General features: G+C 41.8%; 1 protein-coding gene across 14 annotated transcripts in view; it reads right to left on the bottom strand.

The window, feature by feature from the left end:
- PPP6R3 (protein phosphatase 6 regulatory subunit 3) overlaps positions 1–19,961 on the bottom strand; it is a 130,242-nt gene that overhangs the window by 75,469 nt on the left and 34,812 nt on the right. For 11 of the 14 annotated variants that reach the window (XM_068555646.1, XM_068555648.1, XM_068555645.1 and 8 more), the window contains one exon: positions 15,412–15,564. The exons of the other annotated variants lie outside the window; for them this stretch is intronic. The gene's annotated coding sequence lies outside the window, so the exon portion shown is untranslated. The remainder of the gene's footprint in view (positions 1–15,411; positions 15,565–19,961) is intronic. 14 annotated transcript variants of the gene reach the window in all.

The following is a 19,961-nucleotide window of genomic DNA, read 5'->3' as shown; positions in this document are numbered from 1 at the left end:
CCTGACCAACCAGCTCCTCCAAACTCCTGAGCCCACGACACAGTGTGTTATTATACTTATTTTATTATACACAAGAAAAGGAATTCTTGAGCAACTATCTGTTTTAAAATGCCTAACTCCTTTTGCTTTCCACTATCCTAAATTAGAATAGCATTTTTCAAATCAGAACACCTTAAAATATACATTTCCACAGTGCATTTTCTTTAAATTGGGTAGGTATACTACCAACTTAAAAATAAAATATAACCACAGTAGACCCTTAAACATTATGTATTCTATCTTCTAGCCAAACAGCAAATTGACTGGAAATGAACAGCACTGGTAAATTAGTTACCCCTGGCTTGGCCCTACTTCTATTTGTGCCCTTTGAAGTCAAATCAAGCTAGGTATGAACTAACTGTTACAAAGTTCAGCTGCCCAGGGCCCTGAGGTAAATGGAGTCCTTTAAAAAATGTAACTAAGCTACTCTGAAAAAACTGAAAAAAGTCAGAACTTCAACAGCTCACTTTTAGTAAACATAAATAAATACACTTTAAAATTCTTAACCTAGGTACACTTCAACAGGATTTAGAAATAAGAGGGGATACAATTTCTTACAGAACCAATTCACAGGCTTTTAAATCAATACTGACAAAGAGAGAAATGGTAAAACCAAACTACCCTCCATCTTTCTGCAAAATCCTAGAATTGTTTTATAAGTTGGATGAGGTACCTTGAAAATAGGGTTTTCTCCACAAGGGCTGAAGAGTATGTGGGCAGGAGTTAACTGTTACTTGATGCCACAGAGGACAACCTCTGCTATGCTCTGCCTTCCTCATAACTGAAGATGCAAGTGAAAATTATCACCATATATGCATAAAATTGGACCAAAGGATCCATAAATCTACTCCTCATAGATCAACTGCTTTAATTAAAGGTCCTGTGAAATTAATAAAATATCATCCTTCTTGGAAGCAAAACCTGGGCCACAGTACCTTTATTTCAAAAGCAGTTAAGCAGTGACACTTTGTTTCTGAAACAAAAGGTGCTACCTTGTCTCTATGACACAGGACCTGGTATGGTGATGTGGTTAAATCACGTGCAAGAGGTTTGAGAAGGACGTCAGTGCCTCCACAGAATCTGCCAAGGCTCTGCTGGTAGAGTATATTCAACAGGGCCCAACTGTGGTTTATGTAAACCACCTACAACCACGTGCTTTCATCAAATAAACATCATTTTCTCCTCAAACCTTGTTAGGACTCTTAAGCATCGAAACAGACTGGATTCCAATGCTGGCTCCACAACTGCCTGGCACTGAGGCCTCAGGAAAACCACTTCACCTCTCTAAGCCCCAATATCCTCAAACAAGTAAACTGGCTGCGAGTAGATGAGAAAGGCCCGGTCTGGTGGCTGGGACATATCGGCACTCAGCACCTGGAAGCTTCTGTGTAATCAACATACCACCCCCTTGAAGTCAAGTGAGCTTTAAACCAGTGCTACCAGACTTCCATGGGGTCTTATGAAAACACAGTCTCAGATTCCGATTGAGGAAAGCAGGGATCAGGCCTGAGATTCTGCACCTCCAGCAAGTCCTCAGAGGCTGCTGCTGTCCTGGGTTTAAACCACTGCTGATCATTTGTAATAAACTGCAGTAAGTATATTCAAAATAATCATGTAACCATGAGAAACAGAGGAAAAGCCTACTATACCAACACGTGACTGTCATTTATTTCAGAAACTCCCTGTGGACAAGCTGGTATTAGTGGGTTTTCCTTCAATGTAACAGAAGCAAAACACAACACTTTCCAACAGAGGCCAGAAAAAATGACACCATGAACACACTAAAAGGTAAACTATTAAAGAGCTCTGGAGAGGGAAACTGCTGATGGTCCCGCCTACAAATGAGAAGGAAACTGTGGAAATGACAAAGAAGAACTTTAATGAGTTTAAAATACAAAATCCCCTATTCGTATGTACTAACTGCCTAATTTTGGCAATCTTCTATCCAAGTAGGGTAAACTGTACTCTGTAAAGCCCAAGTCTGCAAACTGCTATCAATAGTGGAAAACCTGTACCCAGGAATGGCTGGCCCAGGGCACAAGGTTCAAAGATTCAAAAAGAGAGTCAAAGATTATGAAGAATCTCAAGACAGCAGTTGAGCCTGAAAGCTAACGTTTCTGGGTGTGGGCCCCGTGGGACTACAGGCCGCACACCCGCGAAGCCAGCCTCCGGTATGCCATTCCGTAACTGGTCCACTTCAATCCCCAAGATCCCATACCCTAAATACTTCCTCGCATGCTCCAGTCTTGCAACACACATGCAGAACATACATCCAGTTTAGATAGCTGCAGTCACCTAAAGTAAGAAGTACAACCTACACAAACATGAGAAGTAGCTGCATCCACCTAAGATAACACAGGGGGAGAGACTTTAAGACAACAAAATGTGTTACAAATTTTTAATACTATTTCTTTTAGATGTGCTATGAAGGGAATATTTATAATACAAATTTTTTCTGGGTCTTATACAAAGGCATGCAAGCACATGCTCCCCAAGTTCAAATCCCTACACACCTCAGTCTGCCTGCAGCACTCTCTAGAGGCCCCGGCCCTCAGCACTATGAGAAACGCAACACCTCCACTGTCACCTGAGCTGGTGCTAACAGAAACATCACTCAAGCCACAATGTGAGCCACACGTAAGTTTAAATTTTCTAGCAGCCACACCAAAAAGTAAAAGAGAAACTGGTAAAATTAATTTTAAATGTATTTATTTAACCTCATACAGCTAAACATTATTATTTCAACATGTAATTCTTTTGGTACTAAGTCTTCAAAATCTGGGTGTTTTGAAACTTCATAGCACATCGCAATTTGAACCAGCCACATTTCCGGTGCTCAAGAGTCACATGTGGCCATACGGGACAAGACAGCTAAAATTGTATGATTGCTACAATTATGATTCAAAGTTTCTCTCCTGGTACTAAAATATCTTCCCCATCTCCTTCCACAGCCAAAGTCAATAGTTACCCACCTTTTCCACACAAGGGCTAATGTGGGATGGGTGGGGAGAGGCTATGGGCCACGGTTTTCCTTTCTTTTAAAATATAAACATACCTGGGAAATCATGTTTATTCTCATATATATATACACACACACATATACACACACACACATATATATATATATATATATATACATATAAAAGAAACAACTTGGACATTCTTAACTCAAAAAAGTAGGTCACAAGAAAACTAGAACTGTTTTTTAGCCTCTAATTTCTAGGAATATTTGTAGGGATAAAAGGTAAAATTTCCAATTCTTTACCTTGTGATAATGGAGAATGCTAGCTTGAATCAGGAGGGCTACAAGTGGCTCATTACGGGTATAAATACACCTGGCCAAATTTTAAAATAGGTACGTGTCTCTGGGAATTTATTTCATTTTCTAAGTTAATTCAAAAATATTATGATGAAAAATAAAATGCCCAGGTCACTCAAACATGTTGGGAAACAATGATGTTTGATTAATATGAAAAAATAGACTCCCCACTGGTCCCAGAGAAAACTGAGTCTTCACTGCCTCCATTCAGGTTCAAAACAACGTGCTTATTACCCCGCGAGGGGCAGGCACATTTACCCCAAACCTTTGGCCGAGTTTCCCAGCAGCCTGGGAACAGGGTGTAGTGAACAAACCGAGCTGCTGAAAGGCTATTCTTACTGGCTCTCCTGCTTCTGCCAGTGTCCAGACACCTGGAGTTGCAGGACCCCTGGGCTTGGATTCAGGTGTGCGGAGAACTGAGTTGGGCCACGTATAACAAGACCCAAATGGGGGAACGGCTAGGCTCAAGAAGGGTTGGTGGTTGCCACTCTGTACACTGAGAGCAGCAGGCCACCAGGAAGGGACAGAGAAGAAAGTATCTATAAATAGCAGAGTGCAGAGTCACTCTGAAGGGAGGTCAGCTCTGTGTTATAAGTTAACGATAAACTCCCCCCAACAGCAACGCTCAAGGCCTAGGCAAAAGCTATAATTTTCACATGAAGAGGCAGAAACATGCAACATCGAGAAGGAGTTTAACAGTTGGGCTTTGATGGCAGTTCTCTTTAAGTACTAAGGAAAAAGATCACAAAGGACTGGGAAGTCTACCCAGTAGCTGCCTCTCCATTCTTAGCAAAGGTATCCAACTCACACAGTTGTCCCCTCACCCCCACCCGAACACTAGACTAATCAAATCAAGTATCAGAGTGCCAGTTAGAGATAACGAATTTCTTTAGAGGAAAGGACAATACAAATTCAGGGCCAGTTTTGTTGTATTAGCTCTGAAACTGCTTCTTCCAAAGAACGTATCAAAAGCAATCAAGTTTCTACCATCCAGATGTTGTAGACGCTTTTCCCAGTTTTAATCTGTAACTTTCTTTGATATTTCAGCTTTTCAGAGTAGCAAATAAAGGAGTAAAATCCACTTAATATGCACTATATTAATCAACAGGTACTTTTAAAGCACTAATATGCACTGTACTGGGGAATGCAGGAGTAATATGATAATGGTGCCTACTTCCTTGAAGAATACAATAAAACTGAGAACAGAGAAAATATGGAAAATAAATGGCATAAACTCCAAACTTGTTCTGTAGAAAAGGAGCTCAAGGGAGGGGAGCCTGGACAGAAAAGACTTGGGTGTAAATGAGGCCTAAGCTGGGCCTCGAAAGACAGGTAGGGCTCAGCAGGTGATCCTACCAGCATGGAGGACAGACCCTGGAGCTTCAAGAAATTCACAGCAGGGAGAAGGTCCTGATGACAAGAAGAAAGAGCCTTTCGGAAGGCACTAGGAAAGGTTAGGCAACGCAAAGCCAGCTCTCAAAGAACCATGCACGAACGCACAGCCGAGCCGGGCAGGCTTGCTGCAGAAGCGAGGGAGGGAGCCAGTCCGTTCTGAGATAAATGCACATTAAAATAGCTATAGCAAAGATTAACACAGTATACAGAAACAAATGACTCAAGAGAAGTAGAGGAAAATGACACAGAGGAGATGAAATTTAGGCTGTGGCAAGTACATTTTCAATAGACTCTGTACTCCCACAAAGGCGGAGCGGGGAAGAGGTCTAACCTGTTCCCGGAACAGCCATGTGTTTGAATATGACTAAAATGTGGGATAGGGAAGGGAGTGCTGAAGACAAGACCACTGAGGTGGGACACTGAAGTCAGGTGAGACAAGGCAAACGAGCAACAAGATGAGATCTAGAGTTTAAATGTTGTCAACGTGAAAGATGGACTGGACAGGGGTGAGCCTAGATAAAGAGCGGTGACCCAGAGACCGTTTTAAGAACTCACAGAGGACGGTGAGGCCCTACAACAGCCTCTACTCTGAAAACCAAGTTATTCCCTAAGAGATTTCACATTAAATTATTATCCCCCCTCCAGTTTCACCCATAATTAATCAAAGCCTAATTTTCATGTTTTTTTCATTCCTAGCTGTACTTAGGTATCAGATGATACAAATTTATGGATTGCCCTTGGAATTCTGAGCTATCTGGGAAATACATGATCCTCAGAAAACAAATGCTTACCCACACCCTGGGGCTAACTCCAGATACACCTCTAAGATGCTGTGGACAGGCAAGAGGTGCGATCTTAATCGCCCACTTCACTTTTACATTTAAACAGCCAACTGCCAATCAAGAAAAGTTCAGCCTCACTTTTGTCACAGAGTCCACACTGAAGTACAGTGATGTGTCCCTACAAGTTCTCATTATGAAAATGCAAGTGGACATGAATTTCTGTGCGTAATTTCCACAACTTCAAAAACTTCAATACGAGTATATGCAAAGCATGACTTATTTATACTAAGAACAAGATTTTTTTTAAAGTGAGACTAAGGGGTTGGAAAGAAAAAAGACAAGTAATGAGGATGACACAATGGTAATCAGTTTTTTTGTTTGTTTGTTTTAAATATTTATTTATTTAATTGCACAGGGTCTTAGTTGTGCCATGTGAACTCTTAGTTGCAGCATGCATGTGGGATCTAGTTCCCTGACCAGGGATCGAACCCGGGCCCCCTGCATTGGGAGTGCGGAGTCCTATCCACTGTGCCACCAGGGAAGTCCCGGTAATCAGGTTTTTGCCAGGAGCCTTGTTAGAGATCAAAGCAATAAAGGCAAAGAAAACCTAGCTGGATCTAGGTGTCTATTCTGTGTGTGTGTGCACGCACACATGCACACACACGTGCCCACATACTGAAAGGGAGGGTGTAGTGTAGGTAAGAGAACATGACAAAAGTCAAATCAGAAAATTCTAAGTAGAGGATTTTCCATCTCAAGCATCCAGAATTCTCTGAATCTCTGAAACCAGGCAGAGCTGTCAACAAATCTGACTCAAATATCAGAAAGAAGCGACATGTAACTGGAGAGCCAGAGGCAACGTGATGCGATTAGAACACCTGTTATCTGAAATAATCCAAGAGTTCCTAATCTAAAACTGTAGGGATGGGAATTCCCTGGTGGTCCAGTGGTTAGGACGCATCAGTTTCACTGCTCGAGCCCAGGTTCAATCCCTGGTCAGGGAACTAAGATCCTGCAAGCCGTGCGACGTGGCCAAAAAATAAATACAATAAACAAAAATGCAGGGAGGAAGATTGGTCCTAAGCAAGTCAGGAACAGTATGAAAACAGCAGAGCTAGAAAGAGAATTCTATACTAACACAGGGCAGGGGAAAGCCTTGGAAAATCCAACTAGCCCATGTTTTTACTAAGTGAAATCAGTTACATGCAGTTTGTGAGTCACCCAACTTGAATCAAGTGACAGTGGCTACTTTTTCATTCATATGTCCGTTACAGACAAGATGCCCAACGAGAACAGCCTTTCCAAATCAGAAATTCTAGAGCATATTGAGATGCCATTGAAAAAAGGGCAAAAAGAAACAAGCTTCAGTTTAAGAATGAGCTAACTATCCTGGTTAATTTGGAGTTATAAGCAACTCTGTAACAGAAGACAGACATGGCAAATTGGTCACAAATTTTAAAGCTCCCCCCCCCCATTTTTTTTAACCTTCGATCTTCCTTGCCCAGCAAACTTTAATCAGAATGTGTATAATCAGGACTTCCCTGGTGGCGCAGTGGTTAAGAATCCGCCTGCCAATGCAGGGGACATGGGTTCGAGCCCTGGTCCACGAAGATCCCACATGACACGGAGCAACTAAGCCAAGCAACTAACTACTGTGCCTGCGCTCTAGAGCCCGCAAGCCACAGCTACTGAGCCCGCACGCCTAGAGCCTGTGCTCCACAACGAGAAGCCACCACAATGAGAAGCCTGCGCACCGCAATGAAGAGTAACCCCTGCTCGCTGCAACCAGAGAAAGCCCACGTGCAGTAACGAAGACCCACGGCAGCCATACATACACACATACAGACAGACATACAGACATAAATAATGTGTATAATCATAAAGCATTTAGGGCTATCTCAACAGTCCCTAGACTAGCAGTAATAACCTGTCAACCTCCAGGAAGTGCTTTCCGTCAGGAATATTTTACCAGCAAAGCAGACTCCTGGACTGCTGAGACTCTGCTCAGGAGCCCAAGCTCAGTGTAGAACACGAGACGTGAACACTGCTTACAGCCTTTACAGCTCCTTAATCTCTTTGAGCTATTCCACAATAATGGTAAATGGTCTGATACGGCAACTTTCTATTAAAGGAGGAAAAATGACTAATAGCAGCTCACAATTATTAAGTGCCTACCATATGCCAGACTCTGGGCTTGATGATTTTAGATACATTATCTGTACCTCACAACAACCCTTCAAGGTTTCGCTCTCATTTGCAGATGCAAAAACTAAGATTCTAGGAGGTGAGATGATCTACCAAAGACCACAGCTAGTGAATAAGCTGGCCAGAGCTGAGACTCAAGCCCAGGCCCATCGCGCTCCCAAGTCTGTGCTCTTCCCATCACGGCACGGGAACACCCGGTGAGCGACCGGTCCCAGCAGCAGTCATCAAGAGCACAAGCCAGCCCCAGGCCAGCCTGCGGAAGGGAAACAGCAGCAGGCCAACCTGCCATCTAATGGCTCTTGGGATACACTCATGGACGGGAACCCCATGTCTTCATGGGCAGGGAAAAGAATCACTTGACAGACAAGCTGGCTGGGAGCTCAGCCCAAAGAGCGTGGGTGGTGACACTGGAGGAGCTCAGCTCTTGTGGCCAGTGGCGCTATCAGAGCTGATAGACCAGAATGCCACAGGTTTGTCCAAATGCACAGAAAACACGAGTGAATCAGCATTCAAAAACCGTCTGACATGATGAAACCAAGAGAAATTTACTTAACATGGTTAAATGTAAAGTCCTTTTAAAATAAAAACTGAAAAACATGACATGTGGTGGGGGGTAGAGGTTGCCAGGCCGAAGAAAACTGTTAAAGAAAGAAACAAGTCCAAAGATTTTAGTTAATTATAAGCTCGACATAAAGTTGTATTATGCTGTGACTAATAAGCAAGTAACCCTCAGAATGTGTCATAGATTAGCCGCGTCTAGGACCACGGGAGATACTAACCCTACTGAAGCCTTCCCTGGGCAGATCAGCTCATGCCAAGCAATATCATATCCTGTTCTGGGGCAGATGAAGAGACTGCCAACCACATAGCACCCAAAGAGGACCAGGGTGGCAGAAGGACTTGCCACTTGGAGGAAAAAATAACTAGCTTTGAATATCTCAAAGCTCTTTTATACTATCACGGACAGTGCCCAAGGGAAAAAATGAGAGCCAGTGAGTGAAAAGGACAGATTATCTGTCCTATCTGTGAGCAGAAGATGCAGGAACTTGCTAAAGGTTAGGAGCACCAACACCTTCAAGACCCCAAGGCTGGAGGTGCTCTGGAAGCCTGGATGATTCTCGACGAGGGCAACGACAGACAACTTCCCGTTCTGGACAGAAAGACTATATTAAGTGATCACCACATTGTTTTATGAACTTCTTCTCAAAGTCTATGTGATATAAAAGGCATGGCTACCTTTGGGCTGACATGGAGTCTCAACAAGAAAATAGCAAAGGATTCTGCAACCTTCCAGATGCTTAGTGGGTTGAAACCCACACAATTCTCTACCCTTCTGGAAGCTCTAGAAAAACAACAATAAAGGACAAAGAAAAGGAAACAACAGCCAAGGAGAATGCCAACAAATTTATGAAAGACAGAAAATGGAGAAACAATTCAGAAACTCCAACATCCAAGTAACAAAAGTTTTAGAACATATTATAATTCACCACTAACCTCCCTTGTCAAAAAATGTTTTTTCTCAGAGCATAAAGAAGTGACTCTCCCCTTAAGACCTACATGTGGCACCACGTTGAGTGGTAAAAGATCCTTTAAGACACAGTGTGAAAGTCCGTGGTATCGGAGATTAAAAAAAAAAAAAAAGAGTATCTAACTCTTCTAGTGAGGAAAAACTTATAAAAGGACTGGAAATCAGAATGACATCAGCTTCCTCAACAGCAATTCTAGAAGAGAACATTTTTAGACCTGGAAGGTCTGAAAGATTTATTCACAGTTTCTTGAGGAAGCTACTGGATGGAGAATGGGCTTCACTAAAGCATGGCAGTAAGCCATGAGGGGAAGACTCGGAATCCATGAGACCAGGGATCCAACACACAGAGAAGCAAAGATGACTCCCAGAAGGGGGGACACCTGCAGCTACAGACAAAGTCAAGAGGAACCAGTTTGGAGTAAACCATGAGGCAGAGGGCTCTGGAAAGGATATGTCCAAGGAAGTGTATTGCCAGATGTATGTTACCATGTTGAGAAGGATTCTGCAAATAAAGTCAGAGATTTAGGGATTAATTAACCAAAATATACATACTTTTATTACTGATCTTAACCAAAGTTGTGCTTTAACTATGTTGGGAGATGTGAGAGGGAAAGTGCTACGCATATTAAGAGCTAAACCTTAATCTTCATAGTTAGAGGTGAGATAGATTAGAAACTGCTACCTACAGGTATATAATTTAGAAATGTACAAGGAAGTAAAGATGAGGAAACAGCTAAGAGATGGAGGTAGCAGCTCCTAGTGAGTAAGTAACTCACTTACTCACTAGGGGCTGGGGATGAGGAGGGGATAGGATGGGAAAGATGAAAGAGATAATTGTTATTTTTTGTTATAAATCTTCTGATACCATTTGACTTTTTAAACTAGGCACCTATGTAAGCTATGTACCTATGTAATAAAATAAAATAAAAAATTATGAAAAGAAAGAAAATATAAAGCAGCACAATCCCTGGCATTTAGGACGGGCTCTATAAATATAAGCACAATCTAAAATTAGGGTATTATAAAAGACTATCTAACAGAAAGACTATGAGGTGACTACATGCACTTAAGATTCCTACGTACAAAAAACAAAGAAATAGAAAAATCCAACCAACAGCAAAAACCACAATGGTACCTTTTCAGTTTAGGTCCTTTCCCACCCCATTTTTTCTGCCATGAGTGTGTGAAGCAACTCCAGAGACCTAGGACACCTCGGGGTACCGTACTGAGATTGCCAAATCTGGTCTGCCACCTTTTTTATAAATACAGGCCCTGAGCGAAGAATGGTCTTTACCTTTTTAACTGTTAGGGGGTGGGGGTGGGGGAGTATCAAAAGGACGATACTTCGTGACTTGTACAAATTCTATGAAATTCAAATTTCAGTGACCATAAAGTTTTAACAGAACACAGTCACACCATCCTTTACATTCCGTCTCTGGCTGCTTTTACACTACCAGGGCAGAGTTGAGCAGTTGTGACAAGAGACCACATACGGTGCTATCACTTCGCACTGCAGCTGGGCGCTCTCCACATCGCAGTGACACGGGTATAACTCAACAGTGCTCAGAGTGCCATATGCTGTACTACAACATTTTATTATTGTAAGTGCACACCCAACATGTCAAAACAAGAAAAGAAAATCTGGACTTCAAATGTTGTGTTTTTAAGGTACAATGGGATGTGAACTATTTTGTTATGAAATTAGATGGCAAAGCACTGTTTATTATGCAATCATACCATCCCTGTGCTAAAACAATACACTATATGTCGACATTACCAGACTAAGCAGTCATCACAGTATTCCCAACTCACAAGAAAGGAACAGTCAGAAAAGTCAGAAAATGTTAAATGGAGTATCTTATTACAGGAGAATTTCTTCACGAAAATAAAAAAATGAAAACAAAGCTTCAGTCAAAGCTGGTTTCTAAAGTGGCTTGTTAATAAGTTAAAGAAGCCAATGATGATTTTCCTTGATTCTTGATGAGTTCAAGATCTGAGTGTTGTCATTTATTTGAGGAGTTTGAAGTGATGAAGAATTAGCTTCTATGAAAAGTGCATGTGAAAACAGCTACAGGCAGAATATTGTCAGAGAAGCTAAGAAAAGATGAAATCACTACAACGTGCAGTAGAACCTGCCATGATGAGCTACAACTGATGGCGATAAAATTGCGTGTAGACAGAAAAAAAGGCTTCATTGGACAAATGCACAAAACTTGTGACAATGTAAAGTGTTTAAAGCTTATAGCTATTCTTTCTTTTTTTCATAAGCAGGTACTTCGGGAGATTTTTTTTTGATCCCTCACATGTCACTGAACCAGTAATGTCAACAGTGAACTTAATTTACTCTCATGGACGTAACCATCACTAGCTTCTGACTTGTCCTATCACACTGTAGTTTAATGGCTTACAACAAGTAACGCTGGGGCTTCCCTGGTGGCACAGTGGTTAAGAACCCGCCTGCCAATGCAGGGGACACAGGTTCGATCCCTGGTCCAGGGAAGATCCCACATGTCGCGGAGCAACTAAGCCCGTGCGCCACAACTACTGAGCCTGCGCTCTAGAGCCCACAAGCCACAAGTGTTGAGCCCACGAGCCACAACTACTGAAGCCTGTGCACCTAGAGCCCGTGCTCTGCAACAAGAGAAGCCACCGCAATGAGAAGCCCGCGCACCGCAACAAAGGGTAGCCCCCACTCACTGCAACCAGAGAAAGCCCACAAGCAACGAAGACCCAACGCAGCCAAAAATAAATAAATAAATTTATTAAGAAAAAAAAAAAAGGAAGTAATTTTTTTTTTTTTTTTTTTTACTACTTTTGGAGCTTAGGGCCAAGGCTGAAATTTTTCTGAATGAGAACAACACTCAACCACTGCTACTGAACCCTGAATGGCTCTGGAAATTCACCTTTGCTGAAGTGCTACCTGCAGTTAAAATAATAAGTGAGATGCCCATTCCCATACAAATTTGCAGTCGATATATTTTCAAACTACAGTTACACAGCATTTTTCAGAACTTAATGCAAGTGTGAAGGAAATTTCCCTATTCCAAAATCCATTTAGTTATGCAATTGAAGAGCTTTCACCTAACCTTCCACTGAAAATGATTAATCTACAAAGTAATGACATGCTAAAAGGCAAATAAAGAGAAGAACCTAATGGAATTCTATAAATGCTTTATGCCTTCTAAGTGAAGAATATACTCAACTAAAATCATACATGCTTGTGGGCTGGTATCAGAATGTGGCAGTACCTACATGCATAAAAAGACATTTTCAAAGATGAAATATGTAAAATCTCACTACGGATCAGCATTAATAGATTAGATGAACATTTGCAAATAGACTTTGATGAGCGGGGAACTCTACCTTCAAATGCCATTTAAATGAAACGTTATCCCCCTAGAAAAAGAACTTCATTCTTCTCATTAATAGATCTGTATCACAGAAAGCTGAACTCAAGTATTCTTAGATTTTGGATTTCATCAATAAAATCTGGGAAAATTTATTTCTCTTTTGTCATGTAAGTACCTTCATAATATCCTCTTTTTTGCCTCTTGGTCTACAAAACCTAAACGTTTACCTTCTGGGCCTTTGCAACGAAAGTTGAGCTTGATGATCCCTGGTCTAAAGGACCTTATACCTGCAGTGCTGCACCTCTTTGGGAATCCTTCTCAACTACCGGGCATTGATTATAGGACACTGGGAGCCTCTGGGGTAACTTCTTAAGAGAAGAGTTCACCCACCCTAGCGTGGAACAGCATGGTAATGAGCAGAGGGGAGTACAAGAAGAAAAACAGAATATAGTTAAAGGTAAGGAATTGTTTTATAAGCTACCAAAGCTAAGAGTCTCTATCAGCAAAGAAAAACAAAAACAAACAAGAGAAAGAGCGCGTGAGAAATAAAGGGAGAGTTTTAAAACTGTTATCCTGAGAAATGCCTCTGAAATTTTAGCTCCTACCACCAAACAATTAATGACACCTATTACGTAAAATGTACTAAAGACATAAAGTAGAAGTGAAAACTCCTTGCTCAGGAGTGCTTAAAATCTACTTAAGGAAAAACAGTAATCCTAAAATAATTTAATGATATACTCTAAGAGTTCACAAAGGAATGACCACAAAGGGGCTGACTGGACCAACACAGAAAGGTTTTACAAAAAAGGTGGAAAGAGAGCTGAGCCCTGGAAGGCATAAAATCAAATACACAGAATAATAAAATCGTATGATGGGGGTGGGCAAAATGGATGAAAGGGATACAAAGTTATAGTTACAAAATAAATAAGTCATGGGATAGAATGTACAGCATGGTGACTAAAGTTAATAATACTGTATTGTATATTTGAAAGTTGCTAAGAGAACAAATCTTAAAAGTTTTCGGGACTTCCCTGGTGGCACAGTGGTTAAGAATCCGCCTGCCAATACAGGGGACACGGGTTCGAGCCCTGGTCCTGGAAGATCCCACATGCCGCAGAGCAACTAAGCCCGTGCGCCACAACTGCTGAGCGCGTGCGCCACAACTACTGAAGCCCGTGTGCCTAGAGCTTGTGCTCCACAGCAAGAGAAGCCACCGCAATGAAAAGCCCGCGTGCCGCAGTGAAGAGTAGCCCCCATTCACCACAACTAGAGAAAGCCTGTGCACAGCAACAAAGACCCAACGCAGCCATAAATAAATAAATAAATTTATTTAAAAAAAAAAAAAAAAGTTTTCATTACAAGGAAAAAACATTTGTAACTATGTGTAAGGATGATAACTAATAACTAGACCTACTGTGGTGATCACTTCTCAAAATATAGAAATATCAAATCATTATATTGTACTCCTGAAACTAGTATGTCAATTATACCTCAACTGAAAAAAAAGCTAATATGTGTAATACTATAAAGAGTTCTAAAAATTAGTTTTTGAAATCCAGCATCACAATAGAAAAATGGATAATCGTTTTAACTATAAATGAATCTGACAATCAGATCATAGCTTATCACTGCATGCTACTGGACTTCTTATATCTGAACCCTCAACTGAATTCTCCACTCAGTCAGGCAGGTAAGAAACTGAAGAGTTCATACCTACGGGTTAGAACCTACCCCAAGGCAGAGGAAAAAGAAGGGCTGGGCCACATGAGCAAAAACAAACAAACGAAACCATATGAGACAAGGTGCCCAGAGTGAATGACTACTTAAAGGGAATTCTCCCCATCAGGATTTATACAGAATAATACGAAGATAAAAACTGGACAAATCAGAACCTTTCTACAAGAGTTGGTGCTTCACTGTGTACGCAGAGGGGATGTTGAGGAAGAGTTATTCACAAGGGGCTGGAGGTGGGGGAGAGCACAGGCAAAGTGGCTTACTGCCTAGGAAAGATTCCGGCCTGGGGATTAGAAGCAGAGACCTGTTACAACAGAACAACTATAGTATCTCCTGAGACAGTGAAGCCTGAAAGGTAGATGATTAAATGGTTTATGCCCACCTGCTCCTCCAGTTACTATGGAACAAATGAAATTGGATTAGGTATGTGTGCGTATCCCCAAAAAAGGTCCTACTAGGCCACTTTCTATTAAGTGCCAACCGACCCAAAAGTCAAATATGCAAAGTAAACCTCTGGTGTTTCACAAAAAAAATCAGTAAAGAGTTGCAAAATGATAGCAATTAAGACTCAAAAGAGTCAGATGGCTGGCTAGAAGCCAGATGTCCTTTGGCTGGTATAAAACAAACACAAATCTCTCTCTCTCTCTCTCTCTCTCTCTCTCTCTCTCTCTCTCTCTCTCGCACGCGCGCGCGCACACACACACACAGAGCCAGGTGACCTAGAAGCAGCAGCTGGGTCTCTACTAGCAGTCTTTCTCTGGCATGCTACTTCAGCTTGCTAGGCCTGTCTGGTCCTTAGGGCCCAGCTCAATCCCACCCCAACCCCCATCCCCTGGAAACTGGGAATCCCACGGGTGCTGCAGATTCTACGACACACACACAGAGCAAACTACAGAGGCTGTTATTTAACTTCCTAAAAATACCACAGTGCCACAGAGCCAGGTGGTACCTGGTGATGACCCAGACCAGGTCCACCTAGACTCCAGGGTCTCAAGACAGAAAACTCTTTCCTTGATGTAACCCATGGAAGGAAACTCCTCATAATCTTAGTGACCTTACCTTTCAAACCAAGTTTAAAAATTAAAAGAAATGTTTTCTTTTCTGTGGCTCCTTGCCCATTACAGGTTATCCTGGCAACAGTTGTCTTCCAATTTACTGCATTAGCAGATTAGCAGAATAAAGTGGGATGGTGGACATGAAACAGAAGTTCCCCTATAAAGAAAAAAAGAGCAAAAATGACAACGTGTTCTCTTTTGTTCGGCTGAGAGCTGCCATTAAAGATACTGGTTCAAGGTCTCCGTTCACACACAACTATACCTCAGAGGATTGAAAAGTACCAGCTAACTGAAATTGTTTCTATGGGACACGAGGAAAAAAGGCACTGTCATCCCTCTCCCTAAGCTTTTATCCTACACAAAACAGTAACCCAGAAACAGACATACAGTAAGAGCACTATCAGTGAGCAAATAAGAAAAAATACATATGCTTAACTTTGTCTTATGAAAACATCAATGATATTCTTACTCAACACAGGGTTAAGTACAAAGGCACCATATTTTAAAACAGTAAAACAAATTTTAGAAGTATCTCCCTCTAAATGTCCCCAAGTAGCCCCGTGTAATACCTTTAAACAACTGTAACTTACTAGGAACCATGAGCAGAACATTAAGTTCACTTAAGGACTAGCTGTAGCCGAACCCTGTCTCTAATGTGAATTAACCAGATGCTTCACATGAAAGGACTATAAATTCAAACTGTCTTCCAAGGCACTTCATTTATAACTAAATACTGCAGGAAAAGACACAAACTATGGACAATATACCAATCAGAAATCCTACAAGGATGCAGTCTACAAGGCATCTCAAAATAAATGCCATTTATTTAATGCCTTTGTTCCACAAAATTCACACTACATTGTGATCAACTCAACATTTTCCTTCAAATAAGATAATAAATAGAAACAATGCTAACCACTTGCTAAAAGAAACAAAATGAATCAACAAAAACTGTAACAAACCTAGTTTAAAATGAAGAAAATATTTGATTCTAAAAAACATTTTACCAGTGAAATGTTTTCTAAACAAAAACTTTAAGAAGTGTTTAATTGATCACCTAAATTTTTGCTTTAAGTCATAAGAACAGATCATGTGCCACCACAGTCCTTAGACATGGCCAACTTAGCATGTTAGTGTAAAGAGTACATTTCTAAATGTCATAAGTGATTCTAGTCCCATCACAACCACTCTGTGTTAGGGGTTCCAGATCCCTTTAAAAATCCAATGAAGTTATATACTCCACAAAATGCACACACCTGCGCACACGCACACCCATTTGACGTTTAATCTGAGTAGCTGTAGGACCCTCAACTGATCCACAATCTTTTCTCCCACCAGCCAAGATCACCCACTTCTGGACTTCCCTAGTGGTGCAGTGGTTAAGAATCCATCTACTAAAGCAGGCGGCATGGGTTCGAGCCCTGGTCCGGGAAGATCCCACATGCTGCAGAGCAAGGAAGCCCGTGCACAACTACTGAGCCTGCGAGCCACAACTACTGAGCCCATGGGCCACAACTACTGAAGCCCGCATGCCTAGAACCCGCCCTCCGCAACAAGAGAAGCCACCGCAATGAGAAGCCCCCGCACTGCAGCGAAAAGCAGCCCCCACTCGCCGCAACTAGAGAAAGCCCGTGTGCAGCAACGAGGACCCAATGCAGCCAAAAAAAAAAAAAAGATTACCCACTTCACCCACTTCCAAGCCAGTCAGTCAATCACAGGTTCCCAGCAGAGTTGTACCAACCTGCCTGCCTCACTGTGCTGCACACTCCCATCCAGGGAAGCCAAAAGATAAGACAGCTGTCAACCCGTTCAGGGCATCACAAATCCAGGTGCTTATTAAGTTGTAACAAGTATGCTGAGACATAACCCACTTTTCTGGAAAAAGGTCTTTGTTTAATTGTTCAGTCTTTTCCCTTAGACTAATTACGGTAAAGAGTGGATCTATACTATTGATGGTAAGAAATCTGTTTTTTTCTAAAGTGTGAAAATGTGGGAAACAAGATCAAAAGATAGAAAACAGAATGAAATGGTATACAAATGCAGTATTGGGACTCCTGGGTAAAGAATGTACATTGGGGCTTCCCTGGTGGCGCAGTGGTTGAGAGTCCGCCTGCCAATGCAGGGGACACGGGTTCGAGCCCTGGTCTGGGAAGATCCCACATGCCGCGGAGCAACTAGGCCCGTGAGCCACACTACTGAGCCTGCGCGTCTGGAGCCTGTGCTCCGCAGCAAGAGAGGCCGCGACAGTGAGAGGCCCGCGCACCGCGATGAAGAGTGGCCCCCGCTCGCCGCAACTAGAGAAAGCCCTCGCACAGAAACGAAAACCCAACACAGCCAAAAATAAATAAATAAATAAAAGATAATTTTTTTTAAAAAAAAGAATGTATATTGAACACACATTGAAATGCCTCTAAAAGTACAGTAAAAGAACTGTTTTGATCGTTTTGTCTTGCTTTTTAAAGGCATAATCCCAAGAACCAACAAAATTAGGGAGCAAAAGGAATATTGGTTGAAAAAGCTATTTAATGAACACTTAGACTCCCAAATCTCCTTGCCTTCTTCTGCCCTTCCCAACCCCATCAGATGACAGGAGGAAGCCAAAAAGGAGGGTGATTCCAGCACAGGTGAGGGTGGGCCTGCCAGTGAAAACAGAGGGACTGAGTGAACTGCAGAAAGGATGCAGAGACAGGCCCACTCAACTGCCCACCCCACCCCCAGCCAGATTCTCCTACTGGGCTCTGACATTCCCAGCCAGGATGAAAACTGAAAGTGTCTTCTAATCACTGACCTCAAGAAACAAACACCTGAAAATCCTGACACTGCGGACTTCCCAACCAAAGGAGCTCAACTCATCACACTGCTGAAAGGTTCACAGCCACTGAGCCCCCACCCGTGAATGGGGGCTCCAATCAACCACCCTCACTCCAATCTTTTCTTTAAAAGTCTTCATTGTAAACTTGCAGGACAGCTGCAAGAGCAGTACAAGAAGCTCCCACAGAGCCTTCACCTAGATTCACAACTAACCACTGTGTCACTTTTGCTCTTCCACCCATCTTCTGCAGCCATCACATCCTTTACCTTTAAATAGCTCGCTGTGTATTTCCTAAGAACAAGGGTATTCTCTTCCACAACCACAGTCAAAGTCAGGAATGCAACACGTTAACTGTCCCATATAGACTCTATAGTCCACATTCCAATTCCGCCAACTGCTCTACAACGTCCCTTACGGCAATCCCCTTTCACCTCAATCCAGATCGTGGATCACACCTAATGTCATGTCTCCATCTGAAACAGTTCTTCAGCAATTCTCTGTCTTTCATTGGCATCTTTGAAGAATATAGGGTATAAATATCTGGCAGTACTACCACACAAGTGGTAAGTGAGGTTTGTTTTTCCTAGAGTATCACGTAAGTAGTAAGATAATGTCTGTGTGTCCCGTTATTGGGATTTTGATCACTTGGTTAAGATGATATTTGCCTCATTTCTCCACTGTAAAATAACCAGTCTCCCCTTAGTAATTAACTAGTAAATAATCTGTAGGAAGATACTTTGAGACTATGTTCTTAAAACATTCACCCAATAGTTTTAGAATCCACTGGCAATTCTTGTCTTCATCAATTGTTACTGACAGTTATAAAATGATGTTTATTTTGTAAATCTACTGTTCCTTCTACCCTTATCAGTTGACATTATAACTCCAGTAAGGTATGTTCCCTTTTTCCCATTCATTCTTTAATTCATTATCAGTATGGACTCACGGATTCTTATTTTATTTATTAATATCACCATTCATTCTGATGCTCAAGTTATCCCAGATTTGGCCAGTGGGAACCCCTGCAAGCAGAGGACTGTGTGCTTTCCATGTTTTTTGAGCATTTCTTTATTTCCTTGCATAACAACATGTTCTAGATTAATCTTGTACATTCTCTGCCCAAGCTCTAAAATCACCCATTTCTCCAAGGAGCCCTGGTTCCTTTTAGTGGAGGGTGTGATTTAGAAATGAAGATCTGAGAACTAAGTATGTTCACAGATAGTGAACAAAGCTGAGAAAGAATGGCAATTTCATATGACTCAACTCTGTGTTGTGTGTATATACCCCGACTTTAAATGTGAACGAAAACCACGGGTTCTGATAACATCTCAGGAAGGCCTCTATCATGAAACGTAGAGTGCAAAACAAAACAGAAAACTGCAGGATGGAGGAAAGACTATACAAGAAAAAGGGTACATTAAAAAAATTATCCTCAGAATGATAAGTTAATGTATCCATCAAATTAAAAAAAAACAGGGATATTATTTAAAAGGGCACTGAGAATAATTAGCAGACTAATACATTAGGAAAATGACTTCCAACCCAGAAGTCTATACCCAGCCAAACTATCAATCAAGAGTACACAGAAAGTCTCAAAAAACTTACCTCCCACACCCCTTCCTCATAGAAAACTACTAGAGACTGTGCTCCACTAAAACAACAGAGAAACAGAAACAGGAAATTCAATGAAGGAGAGAGGCAAAATGAACTCCCAGGGTCCCAGCAGACAACTGTGTTCCCAG

The sequence above is a fragment of the Eschrichtius robustus genome, chromosome 11 (assembly GCF_028021215.1).
Source record: "Eschrichtius robustus isolate mEscRob2 chromosome 11, mEscRob2.pri, whole genome shotgun sequence".
Classification (NCBI taxonomy): Eukaryota; Metazoa; Chordata; class Mammalia; order Artiodactyla; family Eschrichtiidae; genus Eschrichtius; species Eschrichtius robustus.
Note: the sequence above shows the minus strand (reverse complement) of the source record. Positions and strands in the feature narration are given on the sequence as shown.